Here is a 22,664-nt window from a genome sequence, read left to right as displayed (position 1 = left end):
CGAATAAAATTGTAACATTGAAAACTTTTACTAATTTATAATAATTCGCATGGGGTTCATATACAAAGCAACATTCCTACCCATTGTTATGTTCCATAGTCATATAGTATAAATTAGATAATTTTTGTTCCTCCCTTAACCAGAGGTCTCGGGTTCGAGCCCTGGGTATGGAAAAATCCTTGGTAGGGAGCGCTACGCTTCCCCCCGAATGGGGCCCTACACGGCGCGAATCCAGATATAGTCGGGCTTCAATGTGGGTGCCGGACACCAAGTTTGAAACCAAAAAAAATAAAAAAATTAGATAATTTCCACCGCCATCTTCATACTACCTGCGTAAAGGAGGCATTGCCTCATTCACTGGAGCACGCACGAATTTGGTAAAATTAAAAAAGACTTCCAAGAAATTGATATTTGCAATTTAACTGGGATCGATTACATGAAAATTTAATATTTTTATGTCATGCATTATTTACAAATATCATATTAAGAAGCATGACACTGTTAGTAATAATAGCAAGTGATATATAAATAACGATTTTACTGTGTGGCCATCCACTTTAGATTTGATATACCTCTTCAAACAACTTATATAAATAACCATCACAAATATATCAAAGCAGAGCAATGGTGCTAAATTTATAAGGAAAGCAAAATTGATAATATGAGATGAAACACTCATGGCTAAGTGTCAAATGATCTAAATAATTGCCCGGAATTCTAGAGAAAAATTGGATATTAATGAACCTTTTGATGAAAATTAATGATTTTGGAGGTAATTTATATCAAGTTCTACCAGGAGTTCCAAAATCAACAAAAGCAGAGACTGTAAAAGCGAGATTGCCAAAGTTATACTTCTGGCCTCAAATAAAAAAACTTAACAAACAAGAAATATAAATTAAGAACAAATTAATCCAGTATTCGGTGTCTTCTTGCTTCGTGTCGGAAACAAATAAGAGCATCCAATAAAAGATGATTTGGTTCTTTTTGAACACTTAGTTATCATTCCCAACTAGTATTAGTACCGCACGGATGCACGGACACTAATCATGTCAAACATTTAAGTTATTTGGATTATATGTAAATAATCTTAAAATTTATACTTTCTCAGTAAATATAGATAATCATTGTATATTAACTACAAGAAAAGAATTAACCATTTCTTCTATTTTTCTTTTTTGATATCATTCTTGTCGGTGTCATTGGATCCTAAAAATAGTCAGGAAGCAAAATAATAACTCATATTTATGACAAAACAATCAAATATTGAGACAATGAATTACTCTTTGGATAAGACTTAACTCTTTTAATACTAATTGAACTCTTATTTGGTGTGTTGATATCACTTAAAAATATTTCTTTCTTAAAGTTTTAGTTTCTAAAACATTATTTTTCAATAATAATTATTTTTATAATAATGTAATTAAAAATATTATTCTTAATTCAAAACTCATTTTAGTTGGCTATCTAAAAATATAAAAAAAATCTTTAGCTAATGAATTTATTTTACTCTATTTTGATATTTGACATTAACCATGTTAAATATCCGAGTTATTTGAATTATATGTGAATAACATTAACATTTAAATTTCAATATCTAAAACTTTATATATATTATAGTAACGATTATCTTTATAATGATACAAGTGAAGATATTATCGTTAATTTAAAATTCACTTTAATCGGCTATCTAAAAATTTAAATGATTCTTTGGCCGGATTTATTTCAATATGACTCTACTTTAAGTTTATTGATATCTCTAGCACCAGAATTTGAATTTTTAATACCCTATATATACAAAAATTTTGTTCTTTGAATCATTAAATATTAAATTAATTGATTATTATTATAAAACATTGTATATATTATCTTAAAATTGTCAAGTAGTTTATTTTTCGACATCATACTTGGCTTAACCTCAATGCAAACTACTCAAATTGCATTTCAATTCAAATTCGAATATCATATCAGTTTGTTAGTAATAGTGATTTTTTAAAAACGGCACATAATGTAAATTAAAAAAAATATTCTAAGATATCCTTATCTTATAATCTATGTATTTGAGTTGAAAAAAAAATTGAAATCGATGAGATTAACTTTCGAATTTTTTATACTCAACAAAGATGAAACATAAGAAGAAATTTGATGTCATCTTTTATTTCTCGTTTTTAGATCTTTCTAACATTTTTTTCAATATTTATTTTCTTTTATCTTATTTTTTATGTCATTATTTCTTTTGTTACAAAAAATTAATTTATTTCACTATAAAAGGATGAGTTTTAATAAAAATTGTCTACATATGAACTTTAATTATATTTTTAGTCTTTAGTTGAAATTATTTCATATTTTTCTTTTCACTTTATCTAATCAGCCTAAATAGGTGCTCACCGAACCACTTAAATTAGAAAATTGAATGATATGTAATTTATATATGATCCATATATAATATGTGTATAATCGTGTGTTATCGGTATATCATCTATTTATATTAGTATAAAAAGTAAATAGTAAATATGGCCGGATATTATGTAAATATTCCATAAGATTTCGATTTTTTGAGTTTATCCATGATATAACTTCTATTAAAATAATTTTAAAACCATTTACAAATATTCAAAAATATCTTATCTTTTTATTATCTTTGAATTAAAGAAAGTAAAGAGTTTTTTCGAAATAATTTGTTTACTAAAAAAATATTTTACGTCATACCAATTTTTTCTTATATATACTCTTTATTACATTTAAAAGTCGCTATAGAAGCTATCAATTAGAAACCAATTTCTCTCTTGTTGAGTTTGAAAAAAAAACCATTCACATAATCTAATGATTCAAAACTAATATTCTTCAACGAAAAAAATATTATACCCTTGCAATATTGGCCTAACTACAGCTAAATGAAGGGGTTTCAGCTTATACCCTTCAATTCCTTGAATGCGCTAAATTGAAATTAATGATAGCAATTGTATAGCCAAAGTTTTGTTATTTTTTTGATGTCCATTTATGTAAATTGACTCTTCAAACAAATATTCTTCAAGAAGAAAAAAGAAACAACTTTTTTTTTTAGTATTGACTTATTTTATAATTTTTTTCTCCATCATGTATGTTTACTTTATTATATATACAAGTAAACTTTTATTTAGTTTTGTAAACTCTTTTTTGTTATTTAGATAAACATAGACATGTACCTATATATTACATTTATATTAAAAGAATTTCATTTTATTCAAATCTAGCTGCAGTGTTTCAAAGAACTATACTTATAGGATTTTAAATGTGAAAGAGTTTTATAGTTATATGGAGTAGTTTTTTTTTTTTTTGCTAGAGGCGAAGTAGTATTTAAATAATTAAAAAAATAACAAAAATTCCTAAAATTATTGCATATGATAACATGATAAAAAAGATAAATTTTATTTTAATTTAAATTCGAATTTTTGAACTTTATCTATAAATCAAAATTATCTTTTAATTCAAATTTTGTATATATATATATATATATATATGTATATATATATATATACATACATACATACATACATACATACATACATACATACATACATACATACATACATACATACATACATACATACATACACATTTGTATTTAACTAAAATAGTCAAATATAGAATAAAGTCATCATATACTATTGACATTTATTAGCTAGCTACTTGGCTTAACCAAAATGTCAATTATATATGGTAACTTTCTTGTTTTAATATATATATATATATATATATATATATATATATATATATATATATATATATATATATAGTAGTGTATTTAATTAGAGAAATATTTCTATTATTAGATTAAAACGTAATTTGTGCAAATCGCATGATAGAATTAAAAAGATATCTTAGCTAGCAGAAATGAATATGTTAATCAACTAAATAAAATGTTGATTGCAAAATTTTATAGTAAAAATAAAATGTTTTTCTGTTTTTGACTCAGCAGAAAATGATACCAATAATTACTACCAAGACGAATACTTAAATACTTTAATACCAAATGGTCTTCTGTCTGTCTGCCATATATGTTTGTTGTCAAGTTTATTATTTCTTACCTATGTTGGTGTCACCGTACATAGAATAGACTAAGTTAAAATTGATCTTCCATTGTATATAAGTTGATTTTAAAGAAAAATATGCATGTCATGCTACTGAAAAACTTACATACGCCGAATAGCTTATGTAATAGTACACATATGGTATATATATAGAAGTTTTGACAAGAACGCCATACATGCAAAAATTATGATACTGGTCAATGTGCTTCTAAGTATATTCTTATCCCTGAGTTCCACTTTCGTCTTTCGAAATTAAGGAATATCCTTTTGAATTTATGTGCAAATAATTTTTAGTATGTTTATGTTTTGCAAATATAATTGTCACACCTCCTTTTTGCGCGCCCGGCCCCGAAGGGTTAAATGCGCTGGTGGAGTTTTTCCAATTTAAGTGACAATATTCGAAATGGAATTATTTATTTAATTCAGAGTCGCCACTTGGGAAAGGTTTGGCTTTTGGTGTCCCAAGTCACCGGTTTATCTTGAATCCCAAATCGAGGAAAAATATTCGACTATCCAAATGAAGTCTGCGAACCAGAAATTCTAAGTAAGGAATTCTGTTGACCCGAGGGAAGGTGTTAGGTACCCTCGAATCCCGTGGTTCTAGCACGGTCGCTTAAATTGTTATAATGGCTAAATATCTGATTTAAATACATGTTATGACTTACATGCTTTTATTAAGTTTAAACCGCTTTTATCATTATCACTTATTTTTGTAGAATTGCAACGTCGTGAAAATGCATCTCGAACCACGTCACAATCAATGCGCCCGTGATCGTCAACACATATTGACTTTGTTGAGATTTGGATTTGGGTCACATCAATGTGCACCCGAATTTAAGAATATGATTTAATTAAGTCGCGCCTAAAGAGTCTAACGCGTTATTATTTTTTGAGAAGGCCATGAGATTCACTAAACAGCCTAGCCTGAATTCTAAATATTGTGATTAGTTGTTGAGGGCCCCGCAATTTGCATTTTTATTTGGCGAGGCTCGTCTCATTATTTTTTTACAGGATATCCTAAAGCGACTATATTTATAATGTGTTCGTTCCCAGAAATAGAAGAAAGAAAATGTATGCTAATTGAAGTATATGTTTTGGCCTAAACCGGACTCTTATCAATTTCTGATTAATTACTTACAAAGTGGAGTAAATATTACATTTCATGAAAGAATGCTTTAATTTGACAAAAATCACATATGAGCTAACGAAATACAACACTTAATCCGAACAAACATCCTTAAGTTGGATCTAAATTAACTTATTTAAACAGGACTGATAGAATTCCTTATTAAAGGATGTTACCGATGATGTTCAAAACTAGTCCTATAAACTGCCTCAAGAAATAGAAACTGGGTGATTCAAAACTGTATTATATTTGGCTAGATTTAACAGCCATTTGCCCCTATCTATTCAAAGCATGCTGAAAGGGTGAGTTTAATTTTAACAATCGTACTAAATAGTTTCACATTCCATGAGTTGTATTTACGTCCTGTATGCTACTAAACGAATCAAATACCGCAGTTTCAGATCAACATAAACTTTAATTAAGTACAAACTTACTAATGTGTTCTCTACTAGACTAACACACTAAAATTTACACAGCTTGACAGTAGTTATAAAATTTGTAAGCGAAGCAACAGATGATTATAATCCCTTCAGATCTTTCGATTCAATCTTTCACTGCGACATCAGTTACATCAGACAAATTCGGAATGTGTACCTGAGGAGATGCTCACAATGAAATAAGCAGGGGAGTCAGTTGAGCAGCAATGTAAACGAAACACCAGCAGTAACAGATGAACAACAGCAGGACAAATTCCAATGCAAGATGCAATTATAGACGAAGAAAGAGGCAGCAAAATGACAGCAACAAAGCCAGGGGAGTAGAATCAGAATTCAAACAAACCAATTCCAAGAGAATCAACCAATGCAAACCAAACTATAAACTCAGCTGACACTTGAAAGAAAAACAGAACTGACTGAACATGTTGAACAAGCTGGGAATCGAACAAACAGCAGGAAGAAGAAAACAGTTTCTGCTTTCTGTATATCCCTCTCCCTATCTCCTTTCTTTCCAAAATCCAAATGTCAATCTTCAGTTTTGAAACTATACTTGAGTTATCAAAAGAAATCTTTTCCAGTTTTCTGTTTTTCAGAACTCAAAACTCTCAATATTCAATCTCAGTGTTTTATGTGTATCTCTCTTTCTGTATGTGTGTATCTCTTTCCCAGAACTTCAGCTCTCAAATGTTCAATCCCAATCCCCTCTCTCTCTCTGTGTTAACAATTCCCTGTGTGTCTGTATCTCTATCTCCCTCCTTCAGATCTCCCTCCTATGTGTCTGTATCCCTTTTTTTTCTTGTTTTTATTTTTATATTGGGGAGACTCTGTGGGAGGATTGTACAGGGGGAGACTCTGTGGGGATTCGTCCGAAGGTGGACTTGCTGGGGGAGATTTCTCTTTTTCCTCTTTACTTTGAATGCCATCAAATATCATGATTTATCAAGTTTGGACAGACGTACCGATGAAACGGGGTGTTTTCCTTCATGAAACGGAATTCCGTGAAAACAAACCTGCCACCTGCCCTTTCCGGTGTATCCTGAACTTGGGGTTAAAACATAAAAAGGATTCGAAGAGAAACAAAGAAAGGAGAAAACAATTTCAGGAAGGGAATGTCCCTTTCGGGACGAAAAAGACTTATCTGAGGAAGATAACGTTGGCTTTAAATGACATGACATGCTCTTTGGCCTGGACGCATGACCTTCCATGAACTCGCGTTTCCCTGAACCAGAATGAATCTGTGATTCCAAACCGGTGAAACTTTGCCGAGACCTCTTTGGGGGTGGAGTCATTCTTTTCGGCCAACAGCGCCCTTTGCGGGTTTTCGCTGGCTGACCTCTCTCATTTCTCTTCCTGTCATCGCTTGATAGCACTCTTTGTGAGTTTTTACTAAACAAACTCTCTCATTTTCGTTTCTCTGCTCCCGTCGCCTTGTGGTGCCCGAAGGTTTTCACCGATGAGACTCTCTCTTTTTATCTCTCTCAATTCAGCGTGTGCCGGTCTCCATTTGTGACGCTTATTGGTTCCCCACTATCTTTGGTAATTGATTTGAAGGCTTGTGCTTGGTAAAGAGAGGTAGATGATACTAACTTCTCAACCGCTCGACGTGCCCCGGTTTCAATTTCAAGGTGAATGGGATTTTATTGTTGGTGTGACTGAACCTCAGGGAGAGGCTGCCTACGTATCCTTTCGGAATCAAGTCAAACGTAGTTCAGGCCTCAATCAATGTTTTTTTTTTTTTTGAATTTTCTTGTTTTAGTAAAAGATAAAAGGGAGTTTCGTGGAAACTTACCTTTCGAGTGAATTCCTTATTGCCCAAAATGTTTCTTGCACCCGTGTACCTTCTTCTTTGGGCGACACCTGCTTCTTGCACGGTTGTCTTGGGTTAAACCTGTTTGAACTTTTCAGACAAAGAACAATTGTTAGTTCGGAAATGACGGTCGGTTTGGTGACCTCGATCGTTCCCGGTTGCTTTGTTGCGTCTTCATTTCTGTTGCGAAGTCCCGTCATTGATTTGATTCATATGTCGGAACCTTTTAGACTGCTCAGGCTTGCATTTCCAGATTCTGTGAAGATTTGCCCCGTAAGGCTCTTTTTCTTTTCTCTTTTTTTTTGTGTCCCGTTTTGCTTGGAGGTTCTCAACGGGGGTTTTATTGGAGGTATTCTGTGGGGGTTTGTACAAAAGGAAGCTCTGTGGGGGAATATTTACAAAGTGGATTCTTTGTGTGGATTTTTGTACAATGGAGCATGCTGGATATTTGTTTCAAAACGGGTTTTCCAGGATTTGTTGGGGTAAGCTTGTTGGGGAATTTTTACAAAGGGACTCGCTGGGGATGTGCTGGGGAAATTCCAACGGGATTATTATTTTTTTTTTTTATATTGGGGAGACTCTGTGGGAGGATTGTACAGGGGGAGACTCTGTGGGGATTCGTCCGAAGGTGGACTTGCTGGGGAGATTTCTCTTTTTCCTCTTTACTTTGAACGCCATCAAATATCATGATTTATCAAGTTTGGACAGACGTACCGATGAAACAGGGTATTTTCCTTCATGAAACGGAATTCCATGAAAACAAACTTGCCACCTGCCCTTTCCGGTGTATCCTGAACTTGGGGTTAAAACATAAAAAGGATTCGAAGAGAAACAAAGAAAGGAGAAAACAATTTCAGGAAGGGAATGTCCCTTTCGGGACGAAAAAGACTTATCTGAGGAAGATAACGCTGGCTTTAAATGACATGACATGCTCTTTGGCCTGGACGCCTGACCTTCCATGAACTCGCGTTTCCCTGAACCAGAACGAATCTGTGATTCCAAACCGGTGAAACTTTGCCGAGACCTCTTTGGGGGTGGAGTCATTCTTTTCGGCCAACAGTGCCCTTTGCGGGTTTTCGCTGGCTGACCTCTCTCATTTCTCTTCCTGTCATCGCTTGATAGCACTCTTTGTGAGTTTTTACTAAACAAACTCTCTCATTTTCGTTTCTCTGCTCCCGTCGCCTTGTGGTGCCCGAAGGTTTTCACCGACGAGACTCTCTCTTTTTATCTCTCTCAATTCAGCGTGTGCCGGTCTCCATTTGTGACGCTTATTGGTTCCCCACTATCTTTGGTAATTGATTTGAAGGCTTGTGCTTGGTAAAGAGAGGTAGATGATACTAACTTCTCAACCGCTCGACGTGCCCCGGTTTCAATTTCAGGGTGAATGAGATTTTATTGTTGGTGTGACTGAACCTCAGGGAGAGGCTGCCTACGTATCCTTTCGGAATCAAGTCAAACGTAGTTCAGGACATCGAAAATGGAGTAACTAGACTAACCTTTTTTTTTGGAATTTTTGAAAGAAATGCTTTAAAAGAAGAAAGAAAATTTTGTTTATTTTGATTTTTGTTTTATATTTTTTAAAGAAAGACTTCTAAAAATTTATTTGCTTTTGACTTGAACTTTGGAAATGTTTTTTTTTCTTTATTATTTTTTTTAAACAAAAAGAAAATGTGTTTGGTTGATTTTTTTTTGTTTGTTTTACCTTTTCTACGGAAGAAAGAATGTATATGATGTTGCCTCTTAAATTTTGAAAGAGGGACTTTTAAGAAAATGATGTGGAATTTTGAGTTTTATTTATTTACAAAAGCACTTCTAAAGAAAAATCCTAATATTTTGAAATTCAATTTTTCAAATATTTTTTTTTGGACATTTTACAAAAAGGAGACTAAAAAGCAAAGAGTATTTTTTTTGGATTTTTGTTGCTGTTTTTTAATTCTTATTTCATTTTTTCATATGAAAGACTTCAGAAAGAAGGAGACTATTTTTTTTTATTTGAGTTTAAAGAAAACTTCTATATTATTTTTTATTTCTTTTTTTTTGTATTTTCTAAAGAAACATTTATAAAGAAAGAACTAAAGAAAAATATATTTTTTTTTGGATTTTTGAAAATTGAGGCCGGAACCGATGAGGTTTGCCTACGTATCTCACATCCGGTGAGAATCAGACCCGCGTAGTTCGGTCGGATCAAAATAGGAGAAACAAAAATAAAATCCTTTAAAGAAAAGAAGAATAACTATTTTTTTCTGGAATTTTGTTATATGTTTTATTTTATTTTATTTTATTATTTATTTTTTGAAAAGAGACCAAGGAAATACTTATACATTTTAAACTTCCCTTTTTTTCATTTTTTTTTTGGAAATTTCGAAAATCTTTTAAAGAGGTACTACAAATGAAACAATAAATATTTTATTTATTTTTTTTATTTATATATATTTTGGATTTTGAAAGTGATTAAAAGGAATAGTCAAACTGAAAGACAAGCTTTGTTTTCATTTTATATATATATTTTTATATATATATTTAAGAAAATTCCGGTGAGGTTTTGACATTACTGGGACATTGGTTTTATTTTTTCCAAAAAATAAGTAATTATCTCCCTACCCTGCTATTCTTTTTTTTGAAAATTTTTCGGACACCGGTCAGCATGCAGATAGATGCGCAGAACAAACGGGATGCAGCAGGATGGTCTTTTCATTCCAGGTTGCCTGTCCTAGACGGACCCAACCCCTGTGTTGAGTCCCCTATGTCAAATGCAACATGATGCAGATAAGCGTTCCTACTAGGGATCCGGCATGAGGTTTCGTTATACTAGGTTTATAACCTGGGTAGATGTTCTAGACTGTGTACCCGAGCGGACAACTCGAGTCGAGGAGGGGCAACTTACCGGGAACCAAAAGGCCGTCCGGCTTCGTAACTTATCCGTCCTCTTTCTTATTTCAGGTATCGACACTAACAGAATAGGGAGCCTCGACCAGCGAGCTTCTCCCCGGAGGTGAAGAGAGAAGGGTTCGGCACAGTTTATATACAGTTCAGATAATATCAAAGCGGTAAAAGACAACATTTAGTATGTTATGTCAAAACATGTAATATATATCAGATAATAAGGCCAAATACAACAATTATTCTAAGCTCGAATTCTTGAACCCTGAACCAGCGGTTCTGGCTACTAGGGATCCGGCATGAAGTCAAGTTATTCTAGGTTCGTAACCTGGGTATTTGTTCTAGACTGTGTACCCGAGCGGACAACTCGAGTCGAGGAGGGGGCTACGTACCGGGGACCCGCGAGATCGTCCGGCTTTGTAACTTGTCCGACCTCTTTCTTATTTCAGGTATTGACACTAACAGAATAGGGAGTCTCGACCAGCGAGCTTCTCCCCGGAGGTAAGAAGAGAAGGGTTTCGGCACAGTTTATATACAGTTCAGATAATATCAAAGCGGTAAAAGACAACATTTAGCACGTTATGCAAAAACATGTAATAAAGATCAGATAATAAAGCCAAATATAACAATTATTCTAAGCTCGAATTCTTGAACCCTGAACCAGTGGTTCTGGGTTTCATCCCCAGCGGAGTCGCCAGAGCTGTCACACCTCCTTTTTGCGCGCCCGCCCCGAAGGGTTAAATGCGCGAGGGAGTTTTTCCAATTTAAGTGACAATATTCGAAATGGGATTATTTATTTAATTCAGAGTCGCCACTTGGGAAAGGTTTGGCTTTTGGTGTCCCAAGTCACCGGTTTATCTTGAATCCCAAATCGAGGAAAATATTCGACTTTTCCAAATGAAGTCTGCGAACCAGAAATTCTAAGTAAGGAATTCTGTTGACCCGAGGGAAGGTGTTAGGCACCCTCGAATCCCGTGGTTCTAGCACGGTCGCTTAAATTGTTATAATGGCTAAATATCTGATTTAAATATATGTTATGACTTACGTGCTTTTATTAAGTTTAAACCGCTTTTATTATTATCATTTATTTTTATAGAATTGCAACGTCGTGAAAATGCATCTCGAACCACGTCACAATCAATGCACCCGTGGTCGTCGACACATTTTGACTCCGTTGAGATTCGGATTTGGGTCACATCAATGTGCACCCGTGTTTAAGAAGGTTAAATTATTAAAGGTGCGCCTAAAGCAACTAGCGTATTGTTATTTTGGGAAGGCCGTAAAATTCGCTAAACGGCCTGTCCCGAATTCTAAGTATTTTAATATATACATTTAGAGGGCCCCGCAGCTTGTGCATTTTTGTTTGTCGAGGCTCGTCTCATTTTTATTTAAAAGGATAAACCTACAGTGACTATATTTTCTATTAAGTTCATCTCTAAAATAAAAGAAAATTTCTTAATTATTTACATGCTGAAAAACGTAACTTATTTATTAAGTTACGACTAATGTGAACGGAAAATTGCGATCGCGTTTGTACAAGGAAAAACTGCTTTAATTCTACATTCTATTATTTACTAATACTAGAGCATGAGATAGATACACAATAATATCAAAAACAGATTAATTCAACTAACATTATTAGATGAAGAAGTTATACATATGCAATCCATTACTTATTAATAAATCGACTACATTTTTATATAAAGAAAGGAAAATTATATTCAAACAACAAATCTAAACAGTTCGGATTCAACAGGAACAAAGCCTGATTAATATTTCATTTTTTGCTTCAAGCCGAGATTGTACAAATGTGTACCTGGAAACAGCAGTACAAGAACAAAAGAAGTAGGAGTCAGCGACAGTAATAACGCGACAACAGCAGGTTCAGCAACACCGCAAAACCAGTAAAAACCAGTAGAATAACTTTTGAATGACACTCGAAGAAGAGCAAACAGAATTGTTCGAGTGAAAGTTCAAATTGTCTTTCTCTTTTACTATCACAAACTCTCTCCCAGTATAAAAGTATGTCAACTCTCAAGTGTAAAAAGAATCTGTCAACTCTCTCTAAAAATCCTCTCAATAATATTCAACTCTTTTTCTCTCCCCCCAAAAAATCTCTCTTAAAACTCTCAAGTCTCCCCCCAATGTCAAGAAATGACTCTATATTTATAGCAAGACTTTGCCTTGAATTCCTAAACCCAAATTATTCCCCCAATGACATGTTGTGTCCCACTATTAAATGTCTTCTTTAAATAAATATCACATTCCCAACCCCTCACCATATGTCTCTCATGCCTACATTAAATAAATGCCACATTACCAACCCATTACAATATGTCCCCCATGCCTACATTAAACAAGTGCAAGAATCCTCCCCATTATGTTTTGTCTTGTCCCCCATTATATTAAACAAGTACATCAAAAACCCCACCCCATTATATTTGTCCCCCATGCTTAACATAAAGAATCAAAAATAATGTTCAATTACCAAACTACCCCTCCGACCTTATTGCAATTACAAATCTACCCCTGAATGCAATGCAATTTACCAAATTACCCCCATCAGCTCTAAACACTCAATTAATCATAACTTGACCAAAATATAGTCAAGATGACCAATTTCTCAACAATCTTCAACAACAATTATATGAACACGATGAACAACAACAACTCAAAATCAATGGAATGAATTAACCATATCGGGAACCAATCCTGGTTAATTTAGACCATGAATGTATGAGCAAGAACACAACAATACAAACAACAAAATACTATGATTCAAATTAAATCAAGCAAATCACAAACAAACATAAACTCACATTAAATCACTGAATTTACACATGAACTTCAAACCAAGACGAACATGAATTAAATCTATCTTTAAGCAACAAACATGACGGATTCTAACGATTCAAACAACATTAATATTTTCTGGAAAATACATAACACATGAAACAAATTGAAGAAATAATTAATTAAATTTCAATTTGAATCTAACAAACTAACAAATATTTAAACAATAATACAAACATGAAAAACAACTAATTAATCTTTCATTTGAAATCTAAAAAAATTAATTTAACAAAGCACATGAACAAACTAATTAATTCAAACGATAGACATGAACATGAACATGAACAAAGCCAAAAATCAAATATCTACTGATTTTAGATTCGAGAAATATCGAAACAAGATACGGACAAAATAAAACTCAAATCTACTAACCGGATCGAACGAATTACGTACGGACTGTTTTGACGACCAAAGCATCGAACAAGTGACGGTGAACTTGGATGGAAACAATCTGTCCGGAAACGAGTATTGCCCCACGATAACTTGACGCCGCAGACGACCACGAACGGATGACCAAAGGAGATGGTCATTTGGCATCGTTTGAAAACGAAGAAGAAGGCAGCAGCACCCCGAGTCGTCGATGCTTGCTCGACTGGACGGGCAGTAGTGAAACAAAGACGCGACAGCTGGGGACGGGGCAGTGCAGACTGGATGTTGCGAAGAAGATGAAGGCAGCCACCATGGACGACGATGGCAAAGCCTGAAGCAGCCTTCTTGGTTGATGACAGCGCAAAGCAGAAATGGCGGGAAGGCAACGAAAGCTCAGAGACGACAGCAGAAAGTAGCACCACGCAACGAAAGCTCGACTAGTCGAGCAGCGTCAATGGCGGGAAGGCAGTGCCACCATGGACGACGATGGCAAAGCTCAGAGACGACGGAGCAAACAGCAGTGACACTGCTGGAGCAGGCTGAGGAAAATGAAGCAGTAACAAACACACAAAACATGGCATCCATGGCGATGGGTTTTCCTTCCATTTTGGCCGAGGGTTTTCCGGCGAAGCAACAGCGAAGCAAACGGGGAGGTCGACGTGGATGGTGGTGACGTTGGTTGTTCTGAGTAGACGAAGAGTAAGGTGAGGGCAGCCATGGTTGTGAGCTTGGAGTTTTGAGAGGATGAAGAGAGGAGGCGGATGAGTTAGTGTTTTAGGGTTTTTGGTTTTTTGTTATTTTTGTTTTGTTTTTGTGTTTAGACCAAAAAATGAAGAAAGGGGTTAGGTATTGGGTTAATGGGGCGGACCGGGTCGACCCGTGTGAAGTGGACTGGGTCGTGGACAATTGTTTCGGCCTGGGGTTGAAAATTGAAGAAGTGGCCCAATCCGATTTTTATTTGTATTTTTGTTATCTTTTCTTCTTTTATTTTCTAAAACTAAATTATAAAGATACTTAAATTATTATTAATAACTAAATTAAGTTATAAAATTGCAAATTAACTCCCAATAACAATTAACGCACAATTAAGTAATAATTAAGCATAAAATTGTTCATTTGGACATTAAATGCTAAAAATGCAAAAGATGCCTATTTTTTTATAATTTTAATTTTTGTAAAACTAATTTAATTACTAACAATTGTAGAAAATCCTACATGCAAAATGCAACATATTTTTATATTTTTTATTAATTTAACAAATAAGCAAACACAGACAAATACAAATAATTATCCAAAAATATCACAAAAATACTCAAAATTGCACACCAAGGAAAATCATTTTATTTTGCATTTTCTGGGAGTATTTCTCATATAGGGCAAAAATCACGTGCTTACAATAATAAATAAAGCACAAGAACAAACATCATAAATATTGGACTATATTACCGCAATATGTTTTCTTGCACGAACAACTATTTGTTGCACTTTAGGGATACCAAGATCGATAACAAGAGGTTTGGTTAAGGCAGAGTAACCAAAGCATTAGGAAGTGACATACAAAAAAAAAAATCCACAAAAAAAATACTCGTTAAGATACCATCACATTAAATTCTTTTAAATTATAATACATAATTATCTAACTAACATGACTAAATTGATCATTTGTGTAAGTTTTGATAATGTCCTTTTATTTTAAATTCATGTATTATGCTACTATAATAATATTTTTCGATATTTAGATGATTGTTATATTATTATACATAAAATTTATCTCATTAATCAAATTTTATTGTTCCTTCATATAAATAAATGTTTAAATCATCACGTGCTATTATTAACGTGCAACGCACGTTTATAGATACTAGTATGTGTGTATATATATATATATATATATTGGAGGATATTCTGACATTGCATAGCACAAAAGAGGAGAAGAATTTGAAGATGGAAGCTGCAAACAACTACTCTAATGTGCCCCTCTTTACTCCTTACAAACTGGGGAGATTTGACCTCTCTCATAGGTCAGTATAGTACTATTATTGAGGCTAGTAATTAAGAACTACGTAGCTCTTTATACATGATAACTACTCCATTATTTAGAGTGTGACCAAATAAATTGGATATTAATTATGACCCTTGAATGTAATGCAGAATAGTATTTCCAGCACTAACAAGATACAGGGCACACAATAATATACCACAGCAGCCACATGCTACTGAATATTATGCACAAAGAGCTACTAATGGAGGTCTTCTCATTTCTGAAGCTGCTGCTGCATCCGATATTTCTCAAGGGTAAATAATTACCACAAATAAGTATTAATTTCTACATATAGTTAATAAGATATTAAGAATAATATTGTTAAATTAGGTGCCCGAACATGCCTGGAATATGAAGTGAGGAGCAAGTGAAAGCTTGGAAGCCAGTAGTTGAGGGTGTCCATGAGAAAGGAGGCGTCTTCTTTTGTCAAATTTGGCATTCAGCTCGCTTGTCTCTTCCTACTCTTGGTTCACCACTTGGCGGCGGCCTTTACGTATGGATAAGTAAGCAGTGGCCGGATCTAGAATTTTTATCGAGGGATGTCAAAATATAAATAATTAGATATATCAAAAAGTCAAGGAGAGTCAACATATACTAAATATACATAAAATAAAAAAAATTATCTAACAAAATAGTATAATTTTCCGACAAAGGGTGTCGCTTCAATGTGGCCCCGCCACTGCAAGTAAGACTTACAATTACTATTATTTATTTATTTATATATAATCTGAAATGGCGGAGGCAGAATTTCCGCTAAGGGGTTAGTGACACAAAGGTTTTGAACCCCTGACCACTAGGTCGGAAAATTTTACTAAATATATGTATTCCTACTGTACGGAAACAGATAAGTAGGAAAAAATAATACCACTTAACATAAATAGTGTCTTGGTGTGTTGGTTATGTGCTTAATTTTGCTCTAAGAGGTCAAAGGTTCCACCCTTAACTTGCACATCATTTGTAGTTAAAGATTGTGATGAAGTAGAATTAAACTTAGGATTATTTCTAACTTAAGACTCAACGAAACCAATAGATTAAGGTTATTTCTTGTCTAAAAGTATGACAATAAAAGTTATATTCTAATTCTTTTATAAATTTCGATTTCGCTTACAAAAATTCCTGCATACGCCCTTGGTTGGACTATGACAACGGGATTCAATATATATATAGAGAGAGAGAAACATATTTTGCCTTATATATACAGTGTAATTTTCCGGTGAAGGGGATTCGGGTGAACCATTCGGCCCCTAAATCGGCCCCGTCTGAAATTTGAAGCTAGCATCTAGCTAGAATTATATATATTGGATAAAGAAGAACAAATTAAGGTTACGTTGTCAAAGATTTAATTATGACATACTTGTTTCTAAATCATCTCTTTATTAATTATTCGGATTTTGCTGTCTTCTTCTTTTGCATATTACAGGACCCGGAGGTAATCAAGTTTTTGAGAAACCAACACGTCGTCGCTTGAAATCTGATGAAGTCCCTGGAATTGTCAATGATTTCAGGATCGCAGCCCGTAATGCCATTAAAGCTGGTATTGAGTTAAATTATTCTACTCTATCCCTTTGATAACTGAACTTCAACTCAACCAATTATGTTATACTAGTATATCTGAGGACATTCAATTTTTACCATGTCTGTATATTGTAGCAGATCTAGAAGAGCTAAGACCATTGTTATTCTACTCTCTTAATTAAGAATATTATAAACCATGTTGCTTTCATTTCATTAGTGCCTAATTTTCACTCATAAAAAAACGAGTGTTTAATTTTCATTGCTTCAATTTCATTAATTAACTTGTTTCCCATAATATATAAAGGATTTGATGGAGTTGAGATCAATGCTTCGAATGACGGCTACTTAATTGATCAATTCATTGTCGACTTAGCTTGAAAGTAGTAGAAGCAGTGATCAATGAGATATATCGGAGCTGAAAAAGTTGGTATGAAACTGTCTCCTTTTACAGATTCTGATGGCGAAGAAAAGGACTCAAATGTAGATGCAATAGCTAATGAATTGAGGTTAATGCTCCACTTAACAAGTATAATAGGAGCACATTCTACACTAATGATCCACTTATTGGTTACACTGACTACCCATCTCTTCAAGAAATTGCTTCCTAATTATGGAAAAAGGATCACGGACTGGACTTGAGTTGTGTCTAATACTTGATTAAATCATTACTATGTAATAAAACAAAATATGTGGTTATGGATAAAATGATCTTGTTGGTTTTCTGTTTATATATCTTGTTGAAAAAATGAGCATTGTATAATAAATACTCCACACATGATGCGTGTGGAAAGAATCATGTGGAGTTGTGTCTACCTTGATGAAAATAATGTACAGCCTGCTTATGTAACTGGTATTTGGGGAATGTCATGACCCGGAATTTTCACCTTCGGGACCGGGATACTGCCTAACATTTTACTTGCTAGGCAAACCAACGTTAGATGTAGTTATTATCTATTTTTAATAAGTCAAATCAAATGAAAACCAATAAGCTAAGTAAACAGAAATAAAGTAGATAAATCTGATAACCAGCGATATCCAAATACAAATCCAAGAACTAGTGTCAGGAATACACGAGCGTTTAGAGTACTACAAATAACAATCTGAATAAAAGCATAACTGTCTAAATCGAAATAAACAGCTAACGTAATTGTTTAACCAAAAATCTGAGTCTTTGGTCAAAGCTAAAAAGAAATTCGGGTTACTAATAATCAGGAGACAAAAATAAAATACTTTTGAGAACGATGGTAAAGAAGCAAATAGATGTATATTTCAATAAATTCTCAATAGTATTCCGTGTCCTTACAAATGATGATACTTCTTCCTTTTATAGATAATTCTAGGTAAAGGAATGAAGCCTCAACTTTAATGATATAATCATGAGTAATAAATGATATTAAATAAGCCGTTATACAATCATTCCTATTAAATACCGATTTCATAACGTATCAAGTATTTAATAATGAATTTGGACTCCTTTCTGTCACCAGATCTTTGCTTTCAATGCCTTCTATCCGTTGGCTGTAGATAATTTAAATTGGTACGAGACTCGTATCTATACGTCATCTCGTGCTTATTTAAATTCTTCTTCCCGTGGCTGTTTCCATCCGTGCCTCTTAGTCAATTGCTGCGCTTTGACCATTTAACTAATCCACGTGTCATGCCACATCATCTTTTAATATAAACTCAGTTTTTTCCCAATACAGATAGTCCCCCCACTTTCCATTTTTTTATCAATTAAATAATTGGGAAGTGGATCTTCATGTAAAAGGAATTTTTACCACAATTAATGCTCATGACAGTACTAACGTCTCATCAGTCTTTTCCATTTAATGTTCTGCCCATGTGTCATTTTCTAATTGATTCCACTATTCATACTCTTTTTCGAGACTTCTTCACTCTCACTATTTACGAAGTGATAGCTGCCTTTATTATAGGCTTTTCATAGCCTCTTGAGGAAGACCGGCAGAGCCGATGTTTGGCTCGAACCTCTAATTGGAGATATCGAGAAGAAGAAGATGGAGAGCCATAGCTGCTTAACTCTGATGAATGACGTAGTTCATTCTACTTTGAAGGTATTTTTACCAACAAGTTTTTTTTTAAATTATCTTCAATCTCTCATTTCCATGACTTACCTCTGTAGGCTAACCTTATTGGCACGGAATTAATGGGAAGAATTTCCCTACTGGAAAGAAGAGCTCGTAAGTCTGAAAAGACTATCCACGAGGCCGAGGAAATAACTAGGGGAGCCCAGCTTGAAGCAACCAATTGGAAGGAGCAGTTCGAGAATGCTCAAGGGACCATAGAGGAGTTGCAAGAAGATAAAAATCTCCTGGAGCAGCAAAACCGTGGTTTAACTTCTGAACTGGCAACTGTCAAAGCCTCTTCAAGCCAATTGAAAAGAGACAAAGAGCTTTTGGAATGCTCTTTGTCAGAACAATTATCCAGGGCTAGTGAAGAAGTTAGAGAGCTGAAGGCACTTTTGGCTAGGAAGGAAGAATATGCAGGAGAGTTAGTGCAAAGCTTGACTCAAGCTCAGGCTGACTTACAGACTTCTTCTGACGAGATTCATGCCTTGAAGAGTTCTCATGCTTCTCTTGAAGCTTCCCTTGATTCCCATTTAGCTGAATATCAAATCTTAAAAAACGATCTTGCTATGTGGGAAAAGGAATATGGACTTCTAGAGGAAAATTTTAACATAGAAGTGAGTTGGGCTTTCCTGAAATCTCGTCGTGATGCTTTGACGGAAGCTGCTCAAGAAGGTTTTGACTTGCAGTCTGAACTGGCCAAAGTCATAGATACCATCGAGAAAAGCCAACAGTCTGCTGATACTCCTTCTCCTGCACTTGAAGTTCCTAGAACAGAAGAACTTTTAAATGAAGAAGTGCATACTGCAGCAATTGGGATTACAATTCCTGCTTCAGCTGAAAATGTTGCAATTCCAGCTTCAGAGGGTGAAACTTCTATGACCCAGTCTGTGGAAGTTGAAGCTTCTGTGACTCTTGTTTCCCTCATTGATCCTAACATCTCAAGCTCTGCTGAAATCGTTCCTGCTGCTGCTTCTTCAGAAGTTGCCACCGTGCATGTGGTTGAAAGTGAAATAAATATTGCAACTCCTGATGTGCTAACCCCTTCAATTGAATGATGGTTTTATCCCTTAGTTTTTAAGGGATTTTTTGGTGAAAGTCCCCAGTTATCATAATGGGGCACTTGTATAAACTTTTATTGACTAAGTTTCTACTTAGTCTTTTTAATTATATTAAGAAGTTTTGTTAGTACTGCAATGTGTTCTATTCTTGCCTTTACCTTACTTATTTAGGACTTATAGAATAGTTTAGCATTTTTATCCTTTGAAAATGCTTTATGATTCTTCTCATGACTTATTAACATGAGGCTTATAAAAGAGGGCCCTTTTATTTTATCGACACTTAATGAAGAAGACGTCTCAACTTCATAATGGTGTTATAATACGATGAAAGTAATAGGAAAACACACGTTTTATATGAAACAACTTTGGCAAGTTTTTATTCATAAACTTTTAACAAGTGTTTGACTGTTACATGTATTACAATACATCTACAACTTTCTCGTAACTGTTTTTCTTGTAACAGATTTGTAAATAACATAAAATAAACAAGGTTTTTCTTCATAACCTGTTTCAGTACATAGTCATGACCCTATCTTTACATGTTAAGAAGGGTTTGAGAGGTGACTTTGTTTATGAGTTTGAGAGATGACTCTGTTGTTCTCATGAATGCTGAAGACTTCGTAACTTTTTCTCAACACTTGTCTCTTTGTAGCCGATTTTTGTTCGATACTCGTATCTGTTTCTTTCTCTACACATATCTGTGTATAATATGTAGTCCCTCAAGTGTTTGAGCGGTGAAGTATGAAGCCACGAACACTTGTTTATTTCTTTTACTTTGGCCCTTTTCCTGAAACAAAAAGATATACGGGACTCGACGGTGCGATTATAGATGAAGACTGCCTAACTCGTGTGTATTTCCATCAGATTAATTGTAACCCTGGGCTAGGAATTTAAGAATACTCCATTTTGCCTTGCAGGTTGTGACTCATCATTTGGCACGAGTTAGGATATTTTGCCTAGCATCTAAAATCGTTAGTAAAATATTAATAAACCAAGAGAGAAATTTTAACATGATGATACCTGACCGTAGGTACTTTCTTAAAAGTAATATCTTTTTAAGTGGACAGCATTCCAATGTGAGGGTAAAACTTTACCATCCATTGTTTCCAACTGGTATGCTCCTTTTCCCGCAATGCCACGGACTTTGTATGGTCCATCCCATGTTGGACTTAGCTTTCCTGAGTTAGCAGCTTTTGCAGATTGGAACACCTTTTTAAGCACGAAGTCCCCAATTTTGAAAAATCTGAGGCGTGCTTTCCTATTGTAATATCGTTCTATTACTTGCTTTTGTGCTGCCATTCTTATCAAAGCAGCTTCTCTTCTTCCTTCAAGTAAATCTAGGCTAACCCGCATCTCTTCATTATTAGATTCCTCCGTTGCCTGATCGTATCGTGTGCTTGGCTCACCTATTTCAACTGGAATTAAGGCTTCCGTACCATAAACCATCGAAAATGGTGTTTCTCCAGTGCCTGTTTTGGTCGTTGTACGATAAGCCCATAGTACTCCAGGTAACACCTCAGGCCAATTACCTTTTGAATCTTGTAACCTCTTTTTCAAGTTATTAATAATAACTTTGTTAGTTGATTCTGCTTGTCCATTCCCCACTGGATGATATGGCATAGACGTTATTCTTTTGATATGCCAACTTTCGAAGAAATTCTGTAACTTGTGCTCCAATAAATTGTGGTCCATTGTCACACACGATCTCCTTTGGTACTCCAAAGCGGCATATTATATTTCGCCATATGAAGTCTTTAACTTCTTTTTCTCGTACCTGTTTAAATGCCCCTGCTTCTACCCATTTAGTGAAATAATCTGTAAGTACAAGTAGAAATTTTACCTGACCTTTTGCTTGTGGAAGTGGACCTACGATATCCATTCCCCATTTCATAAAGGGCCAAGGGGCTAAAACAGGATGTAGTAACTCAGCTGGTCTGTGCATATTATTGCCGTACCTTTGACATTTATCACATTTGGACACGAAACTGGTTGCCTCTTCTTCCATCTTAGGCCAATAATATCCTGTGCGAATTAACGTTCTTACCAGTGACCGTCCTCCTGCGTGATTCCCACAATGTCCTTCATGTACTTCTCTCATGACATATTCGGTTTGAGAGGGACCGAGACACCTTGCTAGTGGTCCGCCGAACATCTTTCGATAAAGATTACCTTGATATAAACAATATCGTGCAGCTTTTTTGCGAAGCGCGTAAGCCTTTCCTTTGTCATTAGGCACGGTTCCGTGCTGTAAAAAGGCAACAATTTCATTTCTCCAATCCCATGTTAGATGATTAAAATTTACCTCGTTTTTATCAGGTTCAAGAACGGAATGAAATAGATGTATGACTGAAGCATCTGTATTGTTTGCCACGTCTGCTGCGGATGCAAGGTTTGCTAAAGCATCTGCCTCTACATTCTCATCTC

At 34.6% G+C, this 22,664-nt stretch overlaps 1 pseudogene; it reads left to right on the top strand.

Moving 5' to 3' along the window:
- The first annotated feature begins 15,483 nt into the window (after positions 1-15,483).
- On the top strand, positions 15,484-20,237 carry LOC104240139 (12-oxophytodienoate reductase-like protein; annotated as a pseudogene).
- The last annotated feature ends 2,427 nt before the right edge of the window (positions 20,238-22,664 follow it).

The sequence above is a fragment of the Nicotiana sylvestris genome, chromosome 1 (genome assembly GCF_000393655.2).
Source record: "Nicotiana sylvestris chromosome 1, ASM39365v2, whole genome shotgun sequence".
NCBI lineage: Eukaryota > Viridiplantae > Streptophyta > Magnoliopsida > Solanales > Solanaceae > Nicotiana > Nicotiana sylvestris.
Note: the sequence above shows the minus strand (reverse complement) of the source record. Positions and strands in the feature narration are given on the sequence as shown.